At 42.3% G+C, this 27500-nt stretch overlaps 1 protein-coding gene across 2 annotated transcripts in view; it reads right to left on the reverse strand.

The window, feature by feature from the left end:
- The window catches only part of LOC123505572 (hematopoietic prostaglandin D synthase-like), a 72782-nt gene that overhangs the window by 18171 nt on the left and 27111 nt on the right, over window positions 1-27500 (reverse strand). Inside the window, exon 1 of one of the 2 annotated variants that reach the window (XM_045257049.1) lies at window positions 17043-17127. The exons of the other annotated variant lie outside the window; for it this stretch is intronic. The gene's annotated coding sequence lies outside the window, so the exon portion shown is untranslated. Of the gene's footprint in view, window positions 1-17042; window positions 17128-27500 lie in introns of those variants that run through there. 2 annotated transcript variants of the gene reach the window in all.

Consider the following 27500-nt stretch of genomic DNA (forward strand, 5'->3'; position numbering starts at 1 on the left):
CCACTTTCCTATCTCTTCCTCTCACTTTTTTTCTACCATGTTTTCATTCATTTCCTTTCTGTTTTGCAATTTTTCTTTTTTATGTTCTTCCCATCGTCATCACCTCTCTCTCTCTCTCTCTCTCTCTCTCTCTCTCTCTCTCTCTCTCTCTCTCTCTCTCTCTCTCTCTCTCTCTCTCTCTCTCTCTTCTTTCTTTATATTCCTCCTTTCCTTTGTCTTCGTCTCCACAGTGGTCATTCTTTTCTTATTCTTTCTCTTCCTCATGTTCGTCACCCCTATACTTCCCCTCCGCTAAGTGTCTTCCTGTAATCTTACCAACAAGCAGTTTCCTTCTTACATTCTCATTATCTTTCCCTTTTTCTTCCTGTTTTTCTTCGCTCCTCCTGTTTTATATCTCTTGTGTCCGTGCTCAGACGTGCCACTTTTTTCTTATAGCCTGAATCTTTTCTGTTCGTCAAGTATTGATTTCCTGCTCCAAAAATTACATTATTCTTCCTCCTATTCATTATTGCTCTTAAACTTGTCTTTATCGCCCTCTTTCTCCCACTCGTCCTCGTTCTCATCCTTGTGATCTCCTCTTTCTCCTCCTCTCTCTCTCTCTCTCTCTCTCTCTCTCTCTCTCTCTCTCTCTCTCTCTCTCTCTCTCTCTCTCTCTCTCTCTCTCTTGCATTGGTAGTCTAAGGGAGGCGGACAAGGAAGACAGGTCCGGACATTGAAGCATTTTGCCCCGATAACTGCGAATAATAAACCATTTCTATTCACAACAAAGTGTCCTGCAGTGCGCGTGGAGGTGATAAAACAAAGGCTTAGTGACGATATGCCAATAATTTTGCTTTTAGGTATCGTGAGGCTTACAGAGAATGAGTTGTGTGGTGACGTGGGTTTGTCTGACAGGTCGGTCGTTGTGGGAGTTTGCGAGCTTGGGAAGGTTGCGTTAATTGAAAGTAATTTTCGATAATGAAGTTTAATGTGTTTGAAGATCCGGTTAGGATAGATCCGCCACTTTATATGCCTCACTTAATTGATATTGTATTACGATATTGAGGAAAATGTTGCATATTACGTCTCTCATATTATATTATCCTGTTAATAAGGAGCTGAGATTTTTATTCGTATTTCCTGACGGTGCATCCTCAAGATTAAAGAAATACGTAGGTCTTTCCATCTTTTTGAATTTGGCTGTTATATTGATTGATTTTCTAGTTTCAGTTGTTAAGATAACGTAACAACAAGCCAGTGTCAGCTCCAACACTTACATTATTATCAAGATAATTGCAAGGAATATCGAGATGAAAAGTGCTTAATGTTGTATGAAGTATAATTTATAGAGAAGAATAGTACATCATAAAAAGTGGTGATGACGAATTGATATTGTCATTCATCACCTACACTAGTTTATCTAGCTATTAAAAATCAGCAATATTACTTGTGAATTCATGCACTAAAGACCTGAGATAAAAAAAATATGTAGAAAGCGAAATTGATATCAATGAAAAAGTGAATATGATAGGCAATGGACAATCATCTAGTTCAGAAATCAGTTCTCAATTCCTCTCACTCTCTCCGTTAGAGTTCCACCTTACACTCAGGGGTCACTAGCCAATCCTCATGACTTGGTTCCCATCATTCAGTGGGGAATTGGAAGCGTACACGAAAGCGTGTTTGTCTCCTGATCGGCGAGGTTCCTGGGAGTGGCAAAAAGTAGAAGGATTAGAGAAAATAAGATAAATGGTCCAAGCTTCCTTTGGTGTGACTATGTAAACACGCAAAGTGACTCTTTGCGTGCGGCGTCCACCGGTCAGATGACTGTGTGGGGGCAGCCCAGCCACCAGCCAGGACATGAGGGAGATGGTGATGTTTGAAATGGAAGCAACTGTTGTCAGTGCTACATTCCTACTCAGAAGTGAAGAAATCTTCTCTCTAAACTTCCATTGCTATTTCATGGTTGGGTAGCACAGCCACCACCCACGACGTGGAGAAATTCTCGATGCTTCAGAGGAAAACATAACAATTGTTATTGATACAGTCGAGGTCAAAAGTCGAATAACTTTTGTCCTGAGTGGCACTGTGTTTTATGTTTTTATTTTATTTTTTTTTTATTTATGCAATTATTCTCTTACAAAACGTGACAGTTGATTGATTTCAAGAGATCAGAGGAATTAATAGTAAATGGAAAGCGACAAACATTGGAAGTGGTTGCAAAGCGGTACTTAGCTGTTGACCGTGACTGTTTCCTTTGTTTTAGGTTCGTTTTCTTGTTTTTTTTTTTTTTTTAAGTCTTTATTCCAGTCATAATAATATGAATGACATATAAGAAAGTATAATGAAAAATTTGCCTTGATATGATTCCAACACTCCTGTCACTCACTCACAACACAACACATCGTACAAACCACCCACACAGCATTCCCTGCCTCCTATATCATAACAACAACTGACATATATTCAACTCACACACCACACAAAATAGCATACACAGCCAACACATCCCTCACTGAATCAATCCCCAGACCATCCCAACCAGTCTGCATTACCTGCTTCACCACCATAACAAAACGTAGATCTATATATAGACTTTTCGACGTCAGAAAAAGGCTCTGTTCTCTATTGGGTGCTGCAGGACGCGACAACCTTCAACCAGCCAATAGAAAGACTTCCTCACGCAAATCAACCAATAGGAACGCTGATGCTGACTCCGAAAAGACTATTAGAGAGAAATGAAGGAAAAGAAAAGAAGATTATGGGTTGATGAGAAGGGAAAGACTACCAGGGAGGGTGACACGGAAAAAAATAAGTAAGCGGGGAGGATAATGGAGAAATGGGGAGTAAGAAGGCACGATAAGAAAAAATAGTAACAGGGAAGTTCTTTTAATGGGAGAGAGTAAGGGAGATGAGGTAAGGAAGTGAGGGAGTCTGGAAATATAAAGGAGATGGTAGGAGATGGGGAGCTTTGGGGTGTATGGTCAGTTTATCAAGAGTGAGACGTAATAGGGAGGAGATGAGAGAGAGAGAGAGAGAGAGAGAGAGAGAGAGAGAGAGAGAGAGAGAGAGTGAAAGAGAGAGAGAGAGAATTTTATCATATCTAATTTTTGCATATATTACATTATTTTCTCTTCAGTTTTGTATATTCTCTCTCTCTCTCTCTCTCTCTCTCTCTCTCTCTCTCTCTCTCTCTCTCTCTCTCTCTCTCTCTCTCTCTCTCTCTCTCTCTCTCTCTCTCTCTCTCTCTCTCTCTCTCTCTCTCTCTCTCTCTCTCTCTCTCTCTCTCTCTCTCTCTCTCTCTCTCTCTCTCTCTCTCTCTCTCTCTCTCTCTCTCTCTGCCTTCCAGCTGTGTTGCATCACGGGCGCCACTCTGCTAATCTTGTTAGTTACAGCTAATGAACTTTTCCCTTAAGTGTCTCTCTCCTGAAGGTTACATAACTACAAGATAGGTGTTTAAGGATTTTTGGGGGCTAAATTTGACTTTTTTTTCCTTTTGTCATTTTTTTTTTTTTTTTACCAAAACCAACATGAATAATCCATCTCTCTTGTTAATTCTCGTGATTCATTTTCTTTCTTCCTCTTTACTTTCTGTTTTTTTTTCTTTTATCCATTTGTTTTTTTCGTTATTGAGTGGTTGGCTATTTCTTATCTCTTATTAAGTTCTTTGTATTTTCTTTCTACTCTCCTATTATCTGTATGTTTGTATTCATCTCTTCTATATCGAAACTTATCATCTCTGAACGCTTTTTACTGGATTGTTTTGCTTGTTTCGTTTTCTCTCTTGTTCTCTCATATATTTTCTTCATTTAAATGATTTTCAACCTTTGTTTGTTTTTTTTCTCGTTTACCCTCCAATCTTTTCTCCTTTTACCTTTTATGTTCCTAAGTTCGTTTCTTATCCTTTCCCTAGTTCACATTCTTCTTTTTCATCTTCCTACCTTCTCTTTCCCTGCAAGTTCCTATTCATATCCTTTTACATTCATTTCCTTTCTCGTCACAAGCAATCTTTTCTGTCCTTCGGTTCTCTTCGTCTTCTTTCATCGTCTCATTGTCTTTCTTTTCAGCTCCTATCTCTTCCCTCTCCCTCTCTCTTTCTCTGTCTCTCCTCCAGTTCTTATCTCTCTCTTCTCTCGTTCCTCCCTCCTGCTCAGCAAAAAGAACTCAGGAGGCATCTGGGACTCAAGATGGATTGCGCTTCGTGTTTTTCTTTTATTTTTTTTCTATTGGATCCAAAAAAGAACATTCGTCTTCTTAATTTGGAGTCACCGTTTATGGATTCAGATACCAGACCAGTGACTGACAGACATACATAGAGATTCTGTCTTATATCTATTTTCCTTCAGCCTTGATGTAGAGAAGAATGCCAAGGATACTAAAGGGAAAGGATGCGTTAAGAATGTGTGAGGGATACGTAGGAGGAATGAAGGATGCATTACTTTATGAAAAGGAAGGGAAAACAATAAAGTAGGAGGAGGGAAGGGAATGAAAGAGGAAAAATGGGAAAAATAAAGGAGAGGAAAGGAATGTGGGAATGTTGGAGAGAAAGAACGGGTTAGTAGGGAGAGAAAGAATGAGGTGTAAGAGAGAGAAAAGGAATGTGGGGGGTGAAGTAGAGGAAAGAATGTGAATATGGAGAGAAAAAGGAAACACTTGTGAGTTCTCGGGGAAAATTTTTCAAGGGAAAGTTTATCGTACTGAGCCTGCAGGAGTCCAGAGAGAGAGAGAGAGAGAGAGAGAGAGAGAGAGAGAGAGAGAGAGAGAGAGAGAGAGAGAGAGAGAGATTAATAGTACTACAATAACAGCAATAACTCACCACCACCACCACCACCACCACTACCACAGCCTACACGCCATATTCATCTTCCCTACACGTCTACCTATGCTCGTCTTTTTTCTTTGTCCCACTTTCGATGACCTCCTCCTCTTACTCCTCCTCCTCCTCCTCCTCCTCCTCCTCCTCCTCCTCCTCCTCAAGATCTAGTGTTGCAGAAAATTTGACACCCACAGAAGTTATACAATTTCTTGCGCTTGGGTAACCTGGTAATGGGGAGAAGGAAGGAGAGAGAGAGAGGGGAAAGAAGGAGGAAAGGAGATGAAAAGAAGAAGGAGGAAAGGAGATGAAAAGAGGAAGAGCGTGAGTGACGAGAATTGCGTCTGGTAGAGAGAGAGAGAGAGAGAGAGAGAGAGAGAGAGAGAGAGAGAGAGAGAGAGAGAGAGAGAGAGAGAGAGAGAGATTGTTCTAACAATTCTTTTTTATTTTTTGTGTTGTTTTTTCAAAGAAGAGAATTATTTGCTTATCTTTCCCTTGAAGGAGATATTGTTGATGGAAGAGGAGAGGAGGAGGAGGAGGAGGAGGAGGAGGAGGAGGAGGAGGAGGAGGAGGAGGAGATGGAGAAGGAGAAGGAGGAGGAGGAGGAGGAGGAGGAGGAGGAGGAGGAGGAGGAGAAGAAGGAAAGGAAGAGAAAGAGGAAGAAGGGTTGATATAGAAGAGGAAGGGAAAAAGAAAGGAAGAAAAAATAAAGAAAAACTAAGAGGAAAAATAGTAAAGAAAAGATTAATTTTTGGTGATGATGCTGGCAATGGAGGAGGAGGAGGAGGAGGAAAAGGAAGAAGGATTGATATAGAAGAGGGAAGGAAAAAGAAGGGAAGAAGAAATAAAGAAAAAACAAAAGTAACATATTAAAGAAAAGATGAATTTTTGGTGGTGATGGTGGCGGTAGAGACAATAATAATGCTAAACCAAGAGCAAATGATGAAATTAAATCCATGGGCGTAGAAGAAATGGAAAGGAAAATCAACAAACACAGCAGCAAGCAACAAGAATTAGACCATAAAAAAAAAAAGAATAAGGAAACAGAAAAGGCAACAAAGAATGAACAAGGAAAAAGGGAAAACAAGAAAGGAACAAAAGAAGGAAAATATTATGAAGTTGCTTTTTTTTCCAGGCCAGTAACGCTATTGGGTGATATTTTTCCCTTGCCTTATATGTTCCTTCTTTATGCACCCTCTTGCTCATACCTGACGGCTCTCCTCTCTCTCTCTCTCTCTCTCTCTCTCTCTCTCTCTCTCTCTCTCTCCCTTGAGTTTCATAGGTGGCACTCCAGTCTCTCCTTCCTCGGAAACAGAACCTTATTACTCCTCCTCCTCCTCCTCCTCCTCCTCCTCCTTTAGTAGAAAGTCTAATTATGCTTCCCGTGTCTCATCATATTCTCCATCTTATTCTCTCAAGTACTCTCTCTCTCTCTCTCTCTCTCTCTCTCTCTCTCTCTCTCTCTCTCTCTCTCTCTCTCTCTCTCTCTCTCTCTCTCTCTACTGTTCTTTGCAATTTTCACTCTTGATCTTACATCATTTCTACCTTTCTTTTTCTTCCTTTATACTGATCTAACCTAAGCTTTCTACATACTAAGAATATTTTTCGTCCCCATCAATCTGCCTTCTTCTACACTAACTTAACCTGATCTAAGGTAATCTAACCCAACTTTCCTCCATATTAAGATTATTTTCCCTCTTCACCAACCTGCTTTCCTCCATGAAAGGCTATTTTCACGTCACTCGATACGCTGGCACGCGGTTAGAAAGAATTTGACCTTGAAACTTGTCGGAGGCCAGTCGACTTTAAAATTTCCCAGTACCTACACTTGCGTGCTTGGCTCACCTTACCTCCTCGAGCTGCCAGATCATTGACCGAGGGTTTCGTGCACAAAGTAACTAGTATACATTTAGATTTAGCACCCCTGTAAGTTACAACCGCAGGAGTATCATTGTTCAGGTTACTGCACGCTATATAAGTCTATTCCTCACATCACGAGAGGTGGTGTTAAATTGTAACGCGACGCAGTGAACCAGACGAGGTAGATCTAATTAACAGGGTCTATTCTTTTCTTCGCAACACAGCACGCTCGCCAAGTAAATCTAGAAATGTCTTGAAAAGTATTGGGTATCTGTAAAGATTTGGATGTTGTAAATCACTACGAAAAAGAATAGTATAATGAAGTAAGGAAACTGAGTGTAGGAAAGTAGTCGTGTAATATGCGTGTAGACTATCAAGTTTTGAGTTTCCGTGTTGCTTAAATTGGTCAAAGGCGTGTCTGGAATTCACTGACGTGGTCTTATCTTATCTTCACCCAAGGGAAGGAACTTAAATAATTAGTCTGATTCATCCGTAAACTTGTTAGTCACGTACTTTTTCAGTCAGCATTATTAGGCCAGTGTGTCTTTAAGGTTCCTTCCACCACCACCACCACCACCACCATCATCACCACCACCATTCACACTTCTAGTCTAGCGAACCTTCATCTGCTATTCGTATCCTACATTTTTTTCCACCATTATTTTCACACAGTTTTTAATGTTCTTGTATTTCAATTGATAGAAAACGTGTACCTAAGAAATACTTGAAGAATTAGCATTAGCAGAGAGAGAGAGAGAGAGAGAGAGAGAGAGAGAGAGAGAGATCGCAAATATCCCCTTTCGCACTAATTAACGTTTTCATTCTGCCTCCAATAAATTACCTGGCCCGTCCAAGTGTTCGTTGCATCAGGGTCTTAGCGGCGTACCTGTCAGTCACTTGGCGAGGGAAGAACTTCGCTAATACATCAACGAATTTGTGTGGGACGTGATTCTGTGTAATTCTGTGTTCCCTTGTATCATTAGCCTGTCTGTTTGTCTCTCTCTGTCATTCTGTTTAGCTGGTTGATTATCTGTGCAACTGTTACCTGTCTTCTCGTCTCTCTCTCTCTCTCTCTCTCTCTCTCTCTCTCTCTCTCTCTCTCTCTTCATGCACACGCACAAAAACAAAGAAACGAGACTGGAATGAAAAAAAAAAAAAATCGGCTCTTAAACAAGCGGCTTAAACAGTACTGGATCAATATTGCCTCAGTGGCGAGCCGGGCGGCGAGGAGGCGGAGGCGAGCGAACACTAAGATGAGTTTCGATTATAGGGATGAGTTGAGTGAGACCGCAAGCTGGCTGTGTCGCGGTGGCCTCATGATAACATAGGGTGCAAGTACAAGACGTAAAGTACTGTTATTGAGGTAGAATGTAATGATGACGAGGTCTCTTTAGCTAAGATGAAGGTCGAGAAGAAAAGGAGGAGGAGGAGGAGAAGGAGGAAGAGGAGGAGGAGGAGGAGGAGAAGGAGAAGGAGAAGGAGAAGGAGAAGGAGGAGGAGGAGGAGGAGGAGGACGAAAAGGGCATGATGTGGCTTGTCAGGATATGAAGAAGAGTCGTGGGATAAGTTTGACCTTGGGGAATGGAGAGAGAGAGAGAGAGAGAGAGAGAGAGAGAGAGAGAGAGAGAGAGAGAGAGAGAGAGTAGGAAGGGCGACAGACATGATACGCTTTATGAAAATTGAATGTCAGCGTGAAAAAAATAATGTCATGAAAACTGTTATTTCGCCACAACGTTAGAAGAAAAATATACTTAAAAATAAAAGTAAACATGAAACACAACAACGTCTTAATAAAAACATACTTAAAGAGACAAGCGTGAATAAATAAAGGAATAAGAAAACAACAGTGAAATAAAAGAGGCGTGTTTACAATACAAAATTACTCAACTGAAGGAAAAGAATAAAAAAAAAACGAGAGAGAGAGAGAGAGAGAGAGAGAGAGAGAGAGAGAGAGAGAGATGAAAAGTGAGTCAGCACCTTTCGTGACGCATTCTGACTTCTTTTTACCCGTCTCTTCCTCATCCACCACCACCACCACCACCATCACCACCACCACCACCACCACCACCACCACCACCACCACCACCACCACCATCAACCGACCCACCGTCTCATTTTTACCACTCGTTTTTCTGGAGCTGTGAGTGTGTCGATGCCGCGGCGCTGGGGACATAAAACAAGCACATATTTCAACTCACGCCCCTGCCAGCCTTACTCCTCTGGCAGAAGGAAAAGTCACGTCCCTCAGGCAACCTTGCACGAAACGACTGACTTTCTATTGATTCTAGCCATTAATTCATTCAAAGGTTACATGAGTTCACCTTTGTTTCACCCTTGCTTCACCTTTGTCTCACTCTTCTCTTATTCTTGGCTCACCTTGGCTCACCTTGGCTCACTTTGACTCCTTGGGCCATCTTTGTTTCACTCTTAGCTCACACTCTTAACTGATTCATGCCTCACTCTTTTCTCACCCTTGGCTTCTCTTTGGCCCATCTTTTTTCACCCTTAGCTCACTCTTGGCTCATTTTTGGCTCACTCTTGGCTCATGTACTCTCTCTTGACACTTATTGAGCCTCAGACATCTTCCTTGGATTTTTTTTTTTACTTCAATCTATATATAAGGTACTGTCTGTGTGTCTGTCTCCCTTTCTGTGTGTCTGTCTGTCTGTCTGTTTGTATGCCTGCCTTTTTTGTCTGTCTCTTTGTGTGTGTGTCTGTCATCTCTTTCATCTCTCTTTAGGCGTAAGAACTGGAGGGGAGAGAGGGAGTGAGAAGGAAGAAAGGAAGGAAGGAAGGAAGGAAGGAAGGAAGGAAGGAAGGAAGGGAGGGAGGGTGATGATAAGAAGTAGAAGTGATGTCTATCCTCTTTTTTTCCTTTTTTTCTGGGTATAGAGAAAAGGGAAAAATAGATAAGGAGAGAAAAAAAGTAGTGCTGTTTCTCATTCATTTTTTTATGGGATATAAAAGAAGGGAAGGAAAGAATTTAAAGGAAAAGTGATAATGAGGAAATAATATAAATACTGTATGTATCTCATGAAAAGGAAATGAAGGGAAGAAGGAAGAGGAGGAGGAAGAGGAGGAGGAGGAGGAGGAGGAGGAGGAGGAGGAGGAGGAGGAGGAGGAGGAGGAGGAGGAGGAGAAAAAGAAAGAAGGAAGGGAGATGATTTTAGAAGAGAGACAAAAGGAGTAATGCTGAGGAAAATAGAGATTAAATACTGTCTTTTCTCGTTGAATGGGAGGAAGATAACGGCAAGGAAAAGAGCAGGGGGAGGAAGAAGAGGAGGAAGAGGAGGAAGAATGGAAAAAGGAGACAAAGTAATGAAGGATTAGAGAAAAGATACTGTCACATCTCTTTTTTATATTGAAGGAAACAGTAAGAAGAAGAGATGCAAGAGAAAGGGAAGAGGGGGAAGAATGAGAAAATGAAGGTAAAGTGGTAAATAATTAAAGGAAAAATACTGTTACATTTCTTTTTTATTCTTTCGATTAAGAGAAAGAGAATGAAGGAGAGATGCAAGGAGGAAAGGATGACTAGAGTGAAGAGAGTGATATAGTGATGAATAAATCCGTAGAAATACAAGAACTTAATGAAGAAAACCAGACAGGCATAGGAAGAGAACAATATTACATCATAACACCATAATGCCAGTCACGCAAGCGATCCAAAAACACCAAGAATCTCCTCCAAACGCCCACACCACCACCACCATCACTACCATCACACCACTCACGACTTTCTCCACCTCATGACTGACACACTCACTACTCACTATTCCTCCACCACCACACTTCCATCACGTTTCTGTAAGTGCATTAAGGAACCAGATTGCAATGTCCGTCCATCGTGTTGGTGAGTAATTAGGGACGCGTTTCCAGTCCAGGTGAAGAGTGGAAGGAACGCCACAGTTGAGAGAGAGAGAGAGAGAGAGAGAGAGAGAGAGAGAGAGAGAGAGAGAGAGAGAGAGAGAGAGAGACTTATCAAGCTGTCATTTAAATAGGCAAAGATGGGAACGAAATATGTTTGCATTCGTGTGTGTGTGTGTGTGTGTGTGTGTGTGTGTGTGTGTGTGTGTGTGTGTGTGTGTGTGTCAGTCAGCTAGCCAGTCAGTCTTATCAATCTTTCATGTAAAATACTTTTAACTGAGCTGTTATTCATGTTCTTTTCTTATTATTTTCTTTCTCCTCCTTTTCCTCCACCACCTATTATTTCTTTTTCTCCTCTTTCTCCTTTTTCCTTCTCCTTCTCTTCCTTTTACTCCTCTTCCTTCTACTTCTCCTCCTCTTTCTCCTCTCCTTTCTCCTCCTTCTATGTATGCTAGGTGTTCAATGAAACTTCCTCATGAGTGTTTGTTGCCTAGTCTCCTCTATTTACTGAGTATAAACGAATGACGGTGCCTGGTCTGGACACACGCTCGGGCGGCGTAACTGTGGGCGGTCACGAAGGAAAAGGATGGAAAGGAGGACCAGGAATACGTGTGTGGATATCCTAGTGACGCTCGCCAGCAGGAATGGTTTCAACTCACGGCAGAATAAAAACAGGAAGTAAGAAAGAAATGTTTGAAGTCACAACTGAAGGAAATAAATGTCGAGGATCAGTGAGGGAGACTAAAATATGGAGGATGAAAAGTTGTTTAACCTTGAAGTGAAAAGAGGAACTGGAGGGCTAGAAATTACGGTGAGAGAAAGAGAGAGAGAGAGAGAGAGAGAGAGAGAGAGAGAGAGAGAGAGAGAGAGAGAGAGAGAGAGAGAGAGAGACGGAAGAAAGAAAAATTAGAGACTGAAATCAAGGATGAGGAAAATAAATAGTCTAAAATTCACAAGAAGAGACAAAATCGTTTTTAATCTGAAGCCAGTGGCGAAAATAAACGGCTCAACTTTCACGCTAACAGAGAAGACGTGCCGGCGAGCTCACTGGCAATGACAAACTGCTTCACTTACCGTTGGAAACTAAAATTAATTGCTAAGCACGTGGCCAAGATGTTTTCCTCTTCCTTGCTGGTGGGGAAAGAAGATCCCACTGCGTACATTCGTAGAAAAAAAAATAGAAATTCGTAACATAAGATGAAATACCCGAAGAAATAGTTCGTTCTGTGAGATAAAATACTTGAATGAGGTTATACTGAAGCAAAGGAGAGAATATACGTGACTGAGCTCCAGGAAAAGTCTGTCAAAAGCACCAGAAAAAATTGAAGAAGTGGTGATGAGTGCAGAGAGGGGAAGAAAAAAGGTGATAAACTGCTAATGCTGAGCTCAGAAGGAAAATAAAAAAAGAAGGATCAAGAAACAGGAAGCTTAAGAGGTAACTGATGACTGGACGACAGAAAGAAAGTAAATTACTAAAGTTTAGCCAAAGGAAGGAAAAGAGAGATGAGAAAAAAAAGCAAGGAAAAGTTCGTGGAAAAGAAAATGGTGGTAAAATTCAAAGAGAAAAGTGGAAATTCAAGAGTTAAAAAATAAAGAAAAAAATATGAGTGTGGAGAGAGAGAGAGAGAGAGAGAGAGAGAGAGAGAGAAACATGGAATATCCCCCCGTGAGATGACTTTTTCATTGTCCCCGCCGTGAGCACATGACATCGGGCGCGGTGATTGGTGGGGGCTCTGTGACGTAGGCATGACGTCACCACCTCTGCATTTCTAGCGCGCCTCACTGCATACTGGGCGCTCCCTGCTAAGTAACTGACTGCTCTCCATCTGACCTACATTTACCTGTATATCCACAATTTTTCTGTCTACTTGTTTTATTTTGTCACTCTTCTACTTTCCTTTATACCTGCATAATTTCTTACCTGTTTAACTCTTTCCTATTTATTTGTATACTCTCTTACCTAATTATCTACCTGTTTGCTTGCATACCTGTCTATTTACCTACCTATCTTATTACCTGTTTGTCTTCCTATCTATCTATTTGTCTCCCTTATCTAAAATGCTAGTTACCTCTCTCTCTCTCTCTCTCTCTCTCTCTCTCTCTCTCTCTCTCTCTCTCTCTCTCTCTCTCTCTCTCTCTCTCTCTCTCTCTCTCTCTCCACCAAAACAGTCCCTTCCCTAGATACACCCTCTCTATTCTTACCCTCATCCTTTCATTATCTTTGCTACACCCCATTCTAGCTCCTTCATTGCTTCATTCCAGCCCCATCCCTCATTCCCCCTCATCCCTCACCACCACCTCCACCACCGCTGAGCCTCGTGATTGCCCGTGGTGGTGACAAATGACGATCGTAGGAGGTAGACTCTTAGGTCATGCGATTCTGAGGTCGATATCCCCACCGAGTCTCTCTCTTTCTCTCTCTTTGCAGGTCCCGCCCACCTCGCCTCGTCATTGTTCCTCCTTGTCTCATGTCACGGGACTGTCGCCTTGTGTCCGCTGCTCTCACTCCCTACCGTGCTATCTCCTGTTTTGTTGTTGTTGTTAGAGGCAGTTGGTGGTGCTTTTCATGTTTGGTGTTTGGTGGTTGTGATGTTTTGTTCTGTGGGTTTGTTGGTTTTGTGGGTGGATGATTGCGTGTTGTGGTTGGTGGTGATGGTGATAGTTGTGTGTGTGTGTGTGTGTGTGTGTGTGTGTGTTGTGTGTTTCTTTTATGAATATTGATGTTTTTTTCTTGTTTTAGGGGGTTATTTTTTTCATTACTACTACTATTACGATTACTATAACTACTACTACCACTACTACTACTACTACTACTACTACTACTACTACTACTACTACTACTACTACTACTACTACTACCTCCATCACCACAAATACTACTACTATTTTAGTCTACGTATTTCTCACTTCTGCTTTCCCATGTTTTTAGTCTTATTGGTATGGAAGATAACATTGAACCAGCAACCATTTCTCTCGCTCTCTAAAAAAAAAAGAAAAGAAAAAAATTGCTTCTCGTTATTGTCTCTGGGATAAAATTCTGAACACACTGGAATAGAATTTTTTGGCAACGACCTATTTGCATATGAAGCTTGGTGAGATTCAAAAACGTGCTCAAGAACTAGGCCAGGCAGTCTCCTTAGAGCAGACAGCCAGAGAGACAGACAGACAGACAGGTCAACATACAGACAGATAAAGGCTAAGGCGGACAGACGAATCAACTTACAAACACATAGACAGAGGGCGAAGGAACGGACAGAGAAATAGACAGGTAAATATATAGGGCAGAAAAATAGACAGATGAAAAAACAAGTGAACAAACATACAGACAGATAGAGATAGACATACAGACAAACAATATTTAGACTAGTATACAGAGGAGGATAGAGATAGAGATATAGACAGAAGACAGGAGAAAGATACTAGACAGACAGGTAGATAGACATGAATAAAATATGGCTTCTTTATTGATGTACTAAAATATCTCCTCTTATTCCTTTCCTCCTTTCTATCTTCGCTCATATTTGCATCTCATTATACTCCCCCCTTATCAACATTTGGCGTTACTATTTCATCTCCTGTTTTGTTTTCATATAATTTCTACGATGTGTTTTCTTATCTGCATATTTATTTTGATCTTTTGTTTTATGCATGCTTTTATATTCGCTTTTATTCGTTTTTTTTTTCTATTGTTGTTCTCCTTCATCTTCGTTTTCCTTGCCTTCATTTCGTTGTGGTCGTAAACATCTGCCGCTATCTCGTCACCGCCACCTTGTCGTCATTATTTTTCATCAACGTCATCATTGTTCTTCCCTTCCTTCTTTTTTTTTCATTTTTACCTGTCAACTGTACCTTTCCTCCTTCTCCCTTGCCCGTTTTTTCCTCCCACTGGTTCCATCATCCTTCCCGAGAGTCACCTGTCTCCTGCCCTCCCTCTTCCTCTCTTTCTCGTCTCCCTGACCGTTTACCTGTCTCACTTTCATCCTCTTTTTACCTGAAATCTAATTAGCTAGGATGTATATTGTTTCTGGTATTACGTAACACACACACACACACACACACACACACACACACACACACACACACACACACACACACACACACACACACACACGCTTCACACTTTACACCTCCTTCCCAACACTTCCATATCTGTCAACACACCTGCTTTCCCCTCCCCTTCTCCACCCCCGAATACCACACCTGTCTCCACTTCCCCTCACCTCTGTTTACTGTCAGCTTCAAGGGCGGTCTCTCTGTTGACGTTAGTCCCTCCCCTTCTCCCCTCTCTTTCCCTCTCTTCCTCTTTCTTCCCTCTCTCTTCTCTTACTCTCAGTCCTTTTTTCTCTCTGCTCATTCTCACTCACCCAAAAGAGCTTAGATAATGTTGATGGTGATGAGTAGTTGTGGTGATGATGTTGGATAGTGATGGTGATTTCAGTGGTGATGTAAGGTTTGGTAACAATCGTGATGACTTATGATGGTGAAGTAATGGTGATGACAAAAGGGAGTGAGAGTATATTGATTGATGGTGACTGTCTGGAGGTGTTGCTGGCAGCTGTGACTTATGGTGTAATGATGGTGATGAATGGGCAGCGGTGGTGGTGGTGGTGGTGGTGGTACGATAACAATCTTACATAACAAAACGTGATGAATTAAAAAAAGCAAAATAGAAGAAGACAATGAAAAATAATACTGTCGCATTTCCTCCTGACAAAAATAAAGGAAAAATATCCTAAAACAATTGAAAAGAAACTAAACACAGAACGTAACTCCACAAAACCCCGAAAGAAAATGGAAAGGACAACTTGTATTCTTGACCACAACTTAACGAATATAACTTTCCTCCTATAAATAAAAGAAAAGACTGACTCAAGAAGAAAAAAAGTGCTAAAAAAACAAAACTGTGAGCGTCATCTTTTCCTGATGCTCTACGTCTTCCTCTATTGGGAAAATATAGGAAAAAGTTCTCTGATCATTATAATTAATTGCTCCACCGCCCGCCTCCTTCCTTTAACGAAATTAGTTTCGGTGGTGGTGGTGGTGGTTTGTAGTAGTAGTAATAGTAGTAGTAGTAGTAGTAGTAGTAGTAGTAGTAGTAGAAGTAATAGTAGTGGTTGTTGTGGTGGTGGTGATGCTGGTAATAAACTTATACATTTTATATTATCACCACTATCCTAACTATTACTGCCACTATCCTTTCTACTGTTACAGCATCTACTACTACTACTACTACTACTACTACTACTACTACTACTACTACTACTACTACTACTACTACTACTACACCACCACCACCACCACCACCACCACCACCACCACCACCACAAACAACAATAACATATTCATCTCCTAAAAACACGAACGAGACTGTCGCATACCAACCACCGCTACTTGCTATGTTGGGCGGTGGCGGTTCATCTCGTGTTATTTTTACTCACATGCGGAGACGAGCGGTGCCAGGAAAGTGCAGGTAAGTAAAAAGGGAAAGTTATGGTAGTGTTGTGAGGTTTGGGAGGAGAAGAGAGAGTTTGTGATGGGGCAGAGGTCGTAAGTGGTATGGAGGTGAGGGATAGGAAGTGGAGAGGATACAGATGACTAGATGTGAAGGATAGAAGTAGTAATGAGTAAGGGATAAGTAGATAGGGGATAGGAGATGGAGGTAGTGGGAGTGGGGAGGAGATAAGAGGGTATATGGAGGTAGGGAACAGGAGACAGAGGGTTAAATGGGGCCACAGGTAAGGAACAGATTAAAGAGTTATTCAGAGTAATGGTTGCAGTAATGGGCTGCGTGTACCTATCGTATTTCGTCCTCTTTTCCAGCCCACTTTCTCCTCCCATCTCCTCTTTTCCTCATCTTTAACTTCTTATCCTTTTTTTTTCTTTTTTTCTTTTCAACTCGTTTCCAGAAATCATATTTTTCTCTGCTATTTTTTTTTTTTTTTCGATATCTCATTCGTTACTGCTTTCACTTCGCATCCCAAGCATTTCCTCTTGCCCTCTCTTTTACTCTCTTCCTCTTCCTCCTCCTCCTCCTCCTCCTCCTCCTCCTCCTCCTCCTCCTCCTCCTCCTCCTCCTCCTCCTCCTCCTCCTCCTCCTCCTCCTCCTCCTCCTCCTCCTCCTCCTCTCCCTTCCCGTCCAATTATCCTCCCATCCTTTCCTTTTCTGTTCCACATCCCTCGCCGACTCTCCTCTGTCGCACCCACTTAAATATTTCTTCCCATCTTGTCACTCGTAATTAAATTGCTTTTGTATCCATGTACCTTTACTCTCTCTCTCTCTCTCTCTCTCTCTCTCTCTCTCTCTCTCTCTCTCTCTCTCTCTCTCTCTCTCTCTCGTAAATGCAATGCCAAGTCACACATAAATTTATCAAGCCTTCTTCTAAATATGTAAAATGTTTTTTCATTTTCTTTACTGTTTGTCTGTCTGTCTGTCTGTTTGTCTTTAAGTCTGTCTGTCTGTTTATCTGCCTATCTGCCTTTCTGTCTGTCCGTCTCTGTCTCTTAGTCCCATGCAGCACTTACTTACCTGTATTGTCGACTGTGCCAGGTACTCTCTCTCTCTCTCTCTCTCTCTCTCTCTCTCTCTCTCTCTCTCTCTCTCTCTCTCTCTCTCTCTCGCTCCGCCGCCGCACACCTGTGAAAGAAGAAATGGATGGTGTTAATTTTGTCACCTGAGACTCTGGGCGGCAGATAAAAGACACGTCATTATTGTGGTGCCGCGGCCGCGTCCCGTGAACACAAGGGGATGAATGGTCCGAGATGTGAACCAGAGGGCACGGCGACACTGGCAGCTTTTTGTAACTCCAGTGTGTCCCGATGTGTGTCCTGGTGTGTGTGTGTGTGTGTGTGTGTGTGTGTGTGTGTAGAAAGTTATATCTTTCAGGAAAAAAAAAACAATAACGTAAAAAATATAATAAGATTTCGAAAAAAATAATAAGATCAGTTCAATTTTCGATACTAAACAAGGTGGAAATAGCAGTACCTTTTACAAAACACGCATGAAAAGAAAATCTCATTACGCTAACAACAAAGAAAATAACATAAACCTTAAAAAAAAACCAGCCACACCATCTTCAGAAATTACTTGAAAGACTTCTTTGATTAGAACAATAATTCAACTCCTGGATTTTTCTTTAACTCTTTCTTCTTTCGCTTCGTCCATCCCTACAAAGACTGGAGCGGCTTTTATGTACCTGACGAGTCTTGCAATTGGCCTCGTTCAGATGATAACAAGCAAAGGCCGCTCACCCCCACAGCGCCTCGACTGGGAAGGAAAAATGGGAGAGAATGGGAGGGGGGGTGTCTCTCTTATCAAGGCCTCAGTAGTGGATGATGGTGGTGGTGGTAGGGGTGGTTGTGGTGGTGTCCATCTGTGACGTAATACCTCTCAGCTCTTCATCACAATTTGACAGGCTGCGTAATGGAGGACGGGAAGGCAGGTAAGTGGGGAGGAAGGAAGGAAGGAGAAGGTGGATGGATGGAAAGGTTGATGGAGGAAAACATGAGTGTGTTGGTGGTAGTGGTGGTGGTGGTGGTGGGAGGGGAGGAGTAGGGGTCGGAGAAAATTGGTGGGGAAAAATGGAGAAATTTCAGAAAGCAAAAGAAAGAATTGTAACAACAATGAGGAATTAATAAGAAAAAAAAACAGATGAAAACAGAACAAAACAAGGAAGAAGAAAGAAAAAAAAGAAAAGAAGTAAATCAGAGAAAAATAACGAAATTTCATAAAAAAAAAGAACCGGAAAACGAATAAATAAAAAAAATAATAGATCCACCCATGTCTTCCTGTCAGTCAAAGGAAAAAAAGAAAAGAAACTCATCACCAACAGTCCAATATTCCCACCTCTTACTTTCCCCTCCCACTGAGGAAAATATGAGGGCAAAATGGAGAAGTTTCAGAAAGCAAGAAAAGAAAAAATGTAACAACAATGAGGAATTAAGAAGAAAGGAAAAAAAAACAGATGAAAACAGAACAAAATAAGAAAGAAGAAAGAAAAAAAAGAAGGAAAATAAAGAAAATATCAAAATTCCATAAGAAAAGAAACCAAAAAAACGAAGAAATAAAAAATAAACAGATCTAACCACGTCTTCCTGTTAGTCAAAGAGAAAAAAAAAACTTCACCAACCATCCAATATTCCCACCTCTTGCTTTCCCTTCCTACTGAAAACTCTTCCTTACCACCCCATCTCCCCTCTCCAATCAGCAACATTACCCGTCCCCTCTAGTCCCCTCTCTTCCCTCCCCTTAACACCAGCGTCTGTTGCCTTCACATCTCCCTCCTTCCCGGAAACACTTCACTGCCAAGGTGTTAAAACATGACCTTCAGGTAAGCACAGGTAAATGAGGATGATACACAAGGGAAGGACAGAAAGAGAGACAGAGTGAAGGAAGGGGTGAATTTAAATAAGCGTTAATGCAAAAAGATGGAAGGAAGGAAGGGAGGAGAAATTGATGGGAAGGGGATGTATAAAGAAAAAGGAAAAGACTGGAAAAAGTGTGTGTAAAGGTGTGTGAAGGAAAAGAAGAGAAAGAAATGTGAAGGAAGGAGTAATGTTAAAAAAAAAAAAGTGTTAATGCAAGGCCATGGAAGGAAGGAAGGGAGGAGAAATTGAAGGAAAGGGGATGTATAAAGAAAAGGTAAAGACTGGAAAAGGTGTGTGAAGGAAAAGAAGAGAAAGAAAAAGAATAGAAATGACAAATGTAGGGAAGAGAAAATAAGGAAGGAATGAAGGAAAAATTAATGAAAAGCTGAAAGTTTAAAAGAAAAGGGAAGGAAAGGGGTTTAATAGAGAAAACGGAAAAATAAAGAATTGCAAGGGAGAAATCAGAAAGAAAGAAAGAGAGAGAAGGAGGGAAAAACGAAAGTTCAGGGAAAAATATAAAAGAAGAAACAAAAGAGAGACAGGAAAAGAAATAGGAAGAAAAAGAACCTTGGATAACTTTTCATGTCCTTTTATGTGTCTGAGAGAAAGAACAAGAAGGAAAAAGAAGGGAAGGAAAAATGCGATAAAGGATAAGAAGAAAGGACGAGAAGAGAAAAAGGAAGAAGAAAAGCCTCCAGATAACTTTTCACGTTGTGTTTTATGGTTTTGTGGAGGTGTTCAAATTTACCTCCTGTCTCGTGCTCTTGTTTTTATGAAGCCTCTGATGCTCCTCTCGTAAATTCTCTACCATTTCTCTCCACGGGGTTATCACTTCCATACAGAGCGACATACATGATTCATATTCCATAGCCATTAGTGTCAGTAAGTGTACCTGTGCGTTGAATTTATTATCGCCATTCATATTTTTGTGGATTACTTACAAGGTAGGAGTTTGTTTTTCCTTGTTAAAATGATGGGTTTGAGTTTGTTTTTCGTGTCCTCATTACTTTTTTTTTTTTTACTTGCATTAGGTTCATGATTCATTTATTTTCTGCCTCCGTCTCACAAATCATGTGCAAAATTTCAAATACATTCACGTTTCCCGCGTCATGAATGTATAGTTTATCTTCAAGTATTAAGCTTCATGGATGCTCTCACAACACTACTATTTTCAAAGGCCATGAGAATGATTAGGAAATTTTCGTATTATGTGTTTATTCAACTGGTGATACAGAATCCTTCCTTAAATATCATGAAAACCTCATGAGTGAAAAGGCTCTATAGACCTTTCATTCCTTCTACTATCTGTTAAAAAGCAAAAATGTTCTTGAAAACCTCCATTCCTTTCACCAGAATTTATCAAAGCATGAAAATGCCCTTGAAAACCTTAATTCCTTAAGAAGGTGCTGTTGAAAAAATAAAAAAGGGTCTTGAAAACCTTAATTTCTTCCACTAGAGTCTGTTGAAAAATGAAGCTGCTCTTAAAACCTCCATCCCTTCCACTAGACTGTTGAATTAGTCGAGTTAAGACGATACGATTACGAACACCTCACTGTAGCACATGATGACGCTAACACTTCGCTATTCAGTCCCTGCCGACAGTAAATTTACTGACACCTCGAGACGGAAATCCATTAGAGAGAGAGAGAGAGAGAGAGAGAGAGAGAGAGAGAGAGAGAGAGAGAGAGAGAGAGACATATCACACGGACATCCACAAAAGTCCTCGCAAGAAAGAAAAGAAAGAGAGAAAGAAGAATAATTGGTTTGTCAGTGGTGGCGTTTGAAGTGGTCATGTTGGTCGTGAACGAAGGGACGTGATGCTCCTCCTCCTCCTCCTCCTCCTCCTCCTAGTTTTTGTCCTCGCTATGGTCAGCTCGTTTCTGTGGGGGCTAGAGACGTCTTTTGTCGTTCTCTGCTGCAATAATGTTTTGTAATTGCTGTGGTGGTGGTGGTGGTGGTGATTTTCTTCGTCATTTTACTTGCGCCCGTTGTTGGTCGATGTTCCAATTCTCTCTCTCTCTCTCTCTCTCTCTCTCTCTCTCTCTCTCTCTCTCTCTCTCTCTCTCTCTCTCTCTCTCTCTCGGCTGAATTTTTTATCTTTCTAGCATTTTTTTTTCTGTTTCATCGATTTTTTTTCTTAATTTTGAAGGCGCAGTTGAAAGTTTGATGAGCCTATTGTGTGTGTGTGTGTGTGTGTGTGTGTGTGTGTGTGTGTGTGTGTGTGTGTGTGTGTGTTTGTTTGAGTTGTGTGTGTGTGTGTGTGTGTGTGTGTGTGTGTGTGTGTGTGTGTGTGTGTGTGTGTGTGTGTGTGTGTGTGTGTGTGTGTGTGTGTGTGTGTGTGTGTGTGTTTGTGTGTGTGTGTAAGTTTCTAAATTACGTCTTCTTTTTTTTTGTTAAACATGCTTCTCCAAACACACACACACACACATACACAGAAGCAAATTACGCGCCTCGTGAGCGAAGAGAGAGAGAGAGAGAGAGAGAGAAAGCCATGCTGTTATTTTCATTCTTTTTACCTTTTTACGCAATTATGTATCCAACTTTGGAAATTAAAATAGCTTATAATTGCCAGCCATTATTTTGTCCGCGTCTCATTCTCCTGTCTAGCTTTCCTCTATTTCTCTACCTTGTTTTAATTCCCTTTTAATTCTCTACCTCCTCCTCCTCTTCTTCGTCCTTTCTTCTCTCTCATTCTCTCCCTCCTTCCCTCGCCCCCCCCTCCCCCTCGCAGTCAGTCTTATGGGCCCTCAAGTTGCGTCTTAAGTGAGATAATCCTTTTTCTCCTTCTCTTTTCTCTCCCTCTTCGTTCTCTTTGTCTCCTTGTCTTGCCACATATTTGGTGCTTCCTTCCATTTTCGTTCGCGTCTTTATCCCTTTCTCACTTTCACGGTTTCCTGGTTTGTTGTCTTCCCCTTCTGTTTCTTTTTTATTTATTACGTTTTTTTTTTTATTCCTTCGTTCGTTTTTTTTTTTTCCTCTCTTCTTTCTCACCTCTCTCTCTCTCTCTCTCTCTCTCTCTCTCTCTCTCTCTCTCTCTCTCTCTCTCTCTCTCTCTCTCTCTCTCTCTCTCTCTCTCTCTCTCTACACCTTCCTTGTTTCCTTCCTCTCTGTCCTCCTCTCTCCCATCTCTCTATATCCCTAATTTTTCTACTTACATGGATATTCTCTCTCTCTCTCTCTCTCTCTCTCTCTCTCTCTCTCTCTCTCTCTCTCTCTCTCTCTCTCTCTCTCTCTCTCTCTCTCTCTCTCTCTCTCTGTGTGTGTGTGTGTGTGTGTGTGTGTGTGTGTGTGTGTGTGTGTGTGTGTGTGTGTGTGTGTTCAGTGGAGCAATTGAGCGGGTCTCTTTTGTAGGCAGGAGTACAACAGCAGGATATTTTTGTCCTCTGAGTTCAGTACACTTACTAAGGCTAACTGTTTGCTTTCCTCTGCACACACAGGAGGCGAGGAAAGGATCAGTGTGTAACATTCCGCCTCCTCATATCTCTCTCTCTCTCTCTCTCTCTCTCTCTCTCTCTCTCTCTCTCTCTCTCTCTCTCTCTCTCTCTCTCTCTCTCTCTCATTCACTTTTACAGCCCACACGCCACCTTAAAACTTGCTCACTTCTCACATTCCTTCCAGCAGCTCCTCGTCTTCCCATAAGCCTTCTTACTGCGAGGAGTGACGGGGAAATTCAATACGTTGCTTCCTCTCCGATCAGTGAGGTTAAGCAACGAGGGTTTTGGTTTCTACGTGGATGGGTGACCGCTCCATTACATTCTCTATTCTACCAACCTTCCTCAATTTCTGCGACGCATCTGCACTGCATTCAAAAGAGTTTGGTTGAAGGAACATTGGATTTTGAAAGTGTTTTTAAGTATTCTAGTGACAGATTAACAAGTTTTCTTCATTACTAACAAGACGAAGCACTGTTAAAAACCCAGGTAAACGTCTTTGTGGTCTATAGAAACTGGCGTGGTAAGAGGAGAGAGTGTTTCTGAGTACTGGACCTATTTATCTTCTTTTCCTCGTATTTTGTCGTGTGTCCTGCCCCTACTCCGTCCGTCCCGCCAACCTACATCACTGTCTGGAGGCTTCCCAAGGCCCCTGGGATGTACTGACAGGGATAGATAGCGAGGAGGATTGGGTAATACTAGCGAGGTAGCGTGTGTAGAGTAGGAGGGGGTGGGCAGCATGCTGGTTATTTTTTTTTTTATGGAAGTATATAGATTTCTGGTGGTCGATACAGACTGGCTCTCCTCTCTCTCTCTCTCTCTCTCTCTCTCTCTCTCTCTCTCTCTCTCTCTCTCTCTCTCTCTCTCTCTCTCTCTCTCTCTCTCTCTCTCTCTCCTGTTCACTCAATCCCAGCCAGCCACGCCTCTCAAAGCAGCCTCCAGAGAGAGAGGGAGACAGAGAGAGAGAGTATATGGCTGATGTGTTATGGAGCGAGTGTGTGGAACTGTTAGCGAGAGTAGCAGTGCAAATCCAGATGAGGAGGAGGAGGAGGAGGAGGAGGAGGAGGAGGAGGAGGAGGAGGAGGAGGAGGAAATGAAAATAAAAGATGATGAAGAGGAAACACAACAGAAGAACAAGAACAAAAAAAAAACGTAGATAAAAAAAACAAAAGAAAGAAAAGAAGAGAGAGAGAGAGAGAGAGAGAGAGAGAGAGAGAGAGAGAGAGAGAGTAAAAAAAACAAATCATAAGATAACAAAGATAACAATAAAGAGAAGAGAAACAAGATGGAAAGGAGACAGGAAGGAGAGTGAGTCACCAGATGAATGGAGAAGCAGGAGAGGAAATAAATAGGATGAAGGATAGGAAGAATAGATAGAAAGAATACCCTGGGGAAGGAGGAAGAAGGAAGAGGAAGATGAAGAGGAGGAGGAGGAGGAGGAGGAGGAGGAGGAGGAGGAGGACGACGACGACGACGACGACGAGGACGAAACGGACAGGAGTTAATATATATTATAATGTGGACAGACTGCGAGGGGAGGGAATCCAATCACACCAGCGCCAAGGAGATTAATTTGGCTAGGCTGTGCGGGAGTGGTGGCTTCTATAGGCCTCCCGCGTGAGCCTCAATCTGTCAGAGGAGAGAGAGAAGGGAGGAGCGGCGCTTTGAAGGGAATGGTAGTGCTGTGTTGATCATTATTTCGCACTAATGAGTCAAAAAAGGTGTTAGGTTTTTTTTCTTCTTTGATACCTGAGAGATGGAGAGAGAGAGAGAGAGAGAGAGAGAGAGAGAGAGAGAGAGAGAGAGAGAGACAGACAGAGACGTTGGCGTGGCATGGTAAAGAGGTGCTTGTCTGACCAGGTTAACATAAGAAGCAGTGTTTATCCGAATAGCACACGTTAAGGTAATGTTAAGGGGCTGGTAATGGTGGTGGTGGTGGTGGTGGTCGTAAGAGGAGACATAGTGATGGTCTGTGGATTGGTGGAAGTAAGAATGAAGATCGACAGAAAGAAAAAATGGCCTTAAAGAGAAGTTACAAAGGATGGGCACAATGTATGATCTTTTTATGTATTGAAGAGACCGGCCAGTGATAAAGAGAGCAAAATAAAACCCCTTTGCCTCAAAAATAGAAAATAAATGACAGACTAGACAGAAAAACTAATTCATATATATTTTTCGGATAAGAAAAGAAAATAGAAAATAAAACACGATGCAGTGAAAGCCTTAATAAAAACAAGAACATTGAATACAAGACACGAACATATTGGAGATGGACGAGTCAGGAAAGGTCGCATGTTCGTTCCAGCGACTCGAAAATCAACATTATTAAAGCTTTACTGTGCATCCAGCCTCTTGTGAAGGACACGTGGGCCGCTGCTCCCCCACCGCGTGACCGCCGCCGCTGCTCACTGTTCGCCTGGATGGTGTGGCCGCGCGCTGCTTGGCATTGCACTGGCTCTTGGCTTTGGGAACTTAAGGGATTTTCCAAGTCATCTACACAGTCCCATTTGCAGTTAGGTTAGATGGGGAGCAGCTTCCTTGCCCTCCTTCTCTTTCTCCTTCACCTTCTTGTGCTCGTTCCTGTCCTTCTCCCTCTTTCTCCTTAATTCTCGCCTTCGTTTCTCGTTCCCATTTAGATTCCTCGTGTTGCCTGTGCTTTTTTTTAACCTCGTTCTTATTCTATTTCTCTTTTTCCCTCCTTATATTCTTCCTTCTCCTTCTCTTCATCCTCCTTCATTTAATTGTAGCACACTCGGCGACTGACTCATTGCCACCTCGACCACCACTTCCTACCTCTCATCACCTCACCGCAGCGACTGAACGAAACTAGTCAAGGCTGGGCGAGGCTGGAAGATGCTCGGAGGGAACGTCGTCTCGTGGTGATGAGATATGGTGCGGTAAAGTCTCCGTCCCATTGTATGTAAGTGTGGTGTGTAGGGAAAGGATCTACAGGGGAACGGAAGGAAGTTAAACAGAGGTGGCCACGAGCGACCTCAACCTCGTTTGTCTTGCGGTGCTAAAGTTAAAGTAATTAAGTATATCATATTCGACCGCACGCCCTCTGTTATTTAGCCAGAGGGTGTGGATAAGCCAAGGTCGATACATCTCTCTCTCTCTCTCTCTCTCTCTCTCTCTCTCTCTCTCTCTCTCTCTCTCTCTCTCTCTCTCTCTCTCTCTCTCTCTCTCTCTCTCTCATACATACAAGGAAGTAAATCCAGAATACTATAAAACCAATGGACACTCTACATAATGAATTGAGTTTCTATCAACATTATGGGAATTTCTTATAAGAGCATTGCCTTCCCTGTCTCTCCTTATACCTCCCCATCTATTCCCTCCTTTCCTTAAACCTGTACCATCTTCTCTTCCTTCACCCTCCACTCATTACATCATTCTATCTACCCAAAATCCTTCATTTCTTATAACTGCCTTCCATTTCCTCTCATTCTCCATCTCTTTAGTAATATATCTTTTTTTTTCTTAAGCTGTTTCTTCTAACTTAACTTCTGCTTCCTCACCTTTTCCTCATTCCATCTCTGCATCTACTCTCAGTCATTCAGTCTGCAATATTCTCCCTCCAGTGACCTGCAGCAAGTTCCCTTGACTTCTAGTGGAGTGGACTGAATGTTCCTAGTGACCTAACCCCGTCCCGCCGCCCACCCACCGTCCACCCACCGTCCATCCACTGCTTCCTACCATCAATAGCAGCTGATATGGCCCGTCAGACATGCAAATGTGCGTTCAGAGAGAGAGAGAGAGAGAGAGAGTTACGTACTACACAGAAACCTTGAACAACTACATTTATATATAAACTGAAATCAGACAGACGGCGGAATGCAAATAACTCGGTGTGACCTTAGCTTAATGTGTAACTTCAATCAATAGCAAGCGCAACCCAAGGCTAATGTCACCAGAGACTCATGGACTGAACGACAAGGACAGACGGCAACACACAAGCCCAAACCAATTAGATACAAACTCAAACTACGGAAGCTTCAGGGCGCAAACTAACCGGTGCGGCCTCAACCTTCAGTAAACGCCATCAAAAGCATACACGCAGAAGTAAACAAACAGGACGAGTACATGGATATTGAGTAGCCAGAGGGACAGTGGGTCAAATATCCCTTCCAGTAACGTTGGTGGAGTGGAAGGTGGTTGTTCAGGTTTGCCTCTTACGCCGTCATGGCCACACCACTTTCAATATATCACACTTCCAATTATAAAATAGCTTATTTACTTTAATATTGGTAATTTTTGAGATTTTTAAAGTTTTTCATAGATGACATTTCCAGAGAGAGAGAGAGAGAGAGAGAGAGAGAGAGAGAGAGAGAGAGAGAGAGAGCACATGGGGTGGTGGGTGTTGTGGTAGTGATGACATTATTATTCATGATGATGATTATGATCTATTGACAGCCGTGATTGCGCTGTGCTGCTGTGCTTGTGAGTTATGTGCGTGCGTATGTCAACACACACACACACACACACACACACACACACACACACACACACACACACACCAGGAAGAAGTATCGACCGTCTCACGCCACACACCCTCCCGAGGATGTACCCTTCCATCTCCTCCTCCTCCTCCTCCTCCTTTCCCTGACCGTTTCATCACGCTCCTCCAGCCCTGCATCACCACCACCTCCACTTCCTCCTCCTCCTCCTCCTCCTCCTTTTCCTCCTCCTCCTCCTGATTCCCTACCTCCAGAAATTAGGGCAGGATTTAACCCCGGAGGTTTAAAATAGTCAATATCCGACAGCATCTCTCTCTCTCTCTCTCTCTCTCTCTCTCTCTCTCTTGTTTCTTCTGTCACCAACTCCCACACAGCGATCAGTAACCTTACCTCCCTCCTTTCCTCTCACTCCCACCGTCTCTCTCTCTCTCTCTCTCTCTCTCTCTCTCTCTCTCTCTCTCAGCCACCCACGCGACACCAATCTCAAAAGAACTCAAAAAAGAACCTCAAAGAACTGAACCTCCCACAATTCCATAGACCAATCACATCTCCTTCCCACCTTTCCTCCATCCCAACCCCCTCACCCCTGTATCCTTCACCTCTACCTCCTTCACCCTAGCGTCCTTCGTTCCGGCCTCCCTCATCGTCTACCTCCCTCAATCTTGCGTCCTTCGTCTCTCCCTCCTTCACCTTGCCCCCCCTCACCCTCGTGTCCTTCGTCCCTGCCTCCCT

Source organism: Portunus trituberculatus, chromosome 18 (assembly GCF_017591435.1).
Source record: "Portunus trituberculatus isolate SZX2019 chromosome 18, ASM1759143v1, whole genome shotgun sequence".
NCBI classification, from domain to species: Eukaryota; Metazoa; Arthropoda; class Malacostraca; order Decapoda; family Portunidae; genus Portunus; species Portunus trituberculatus.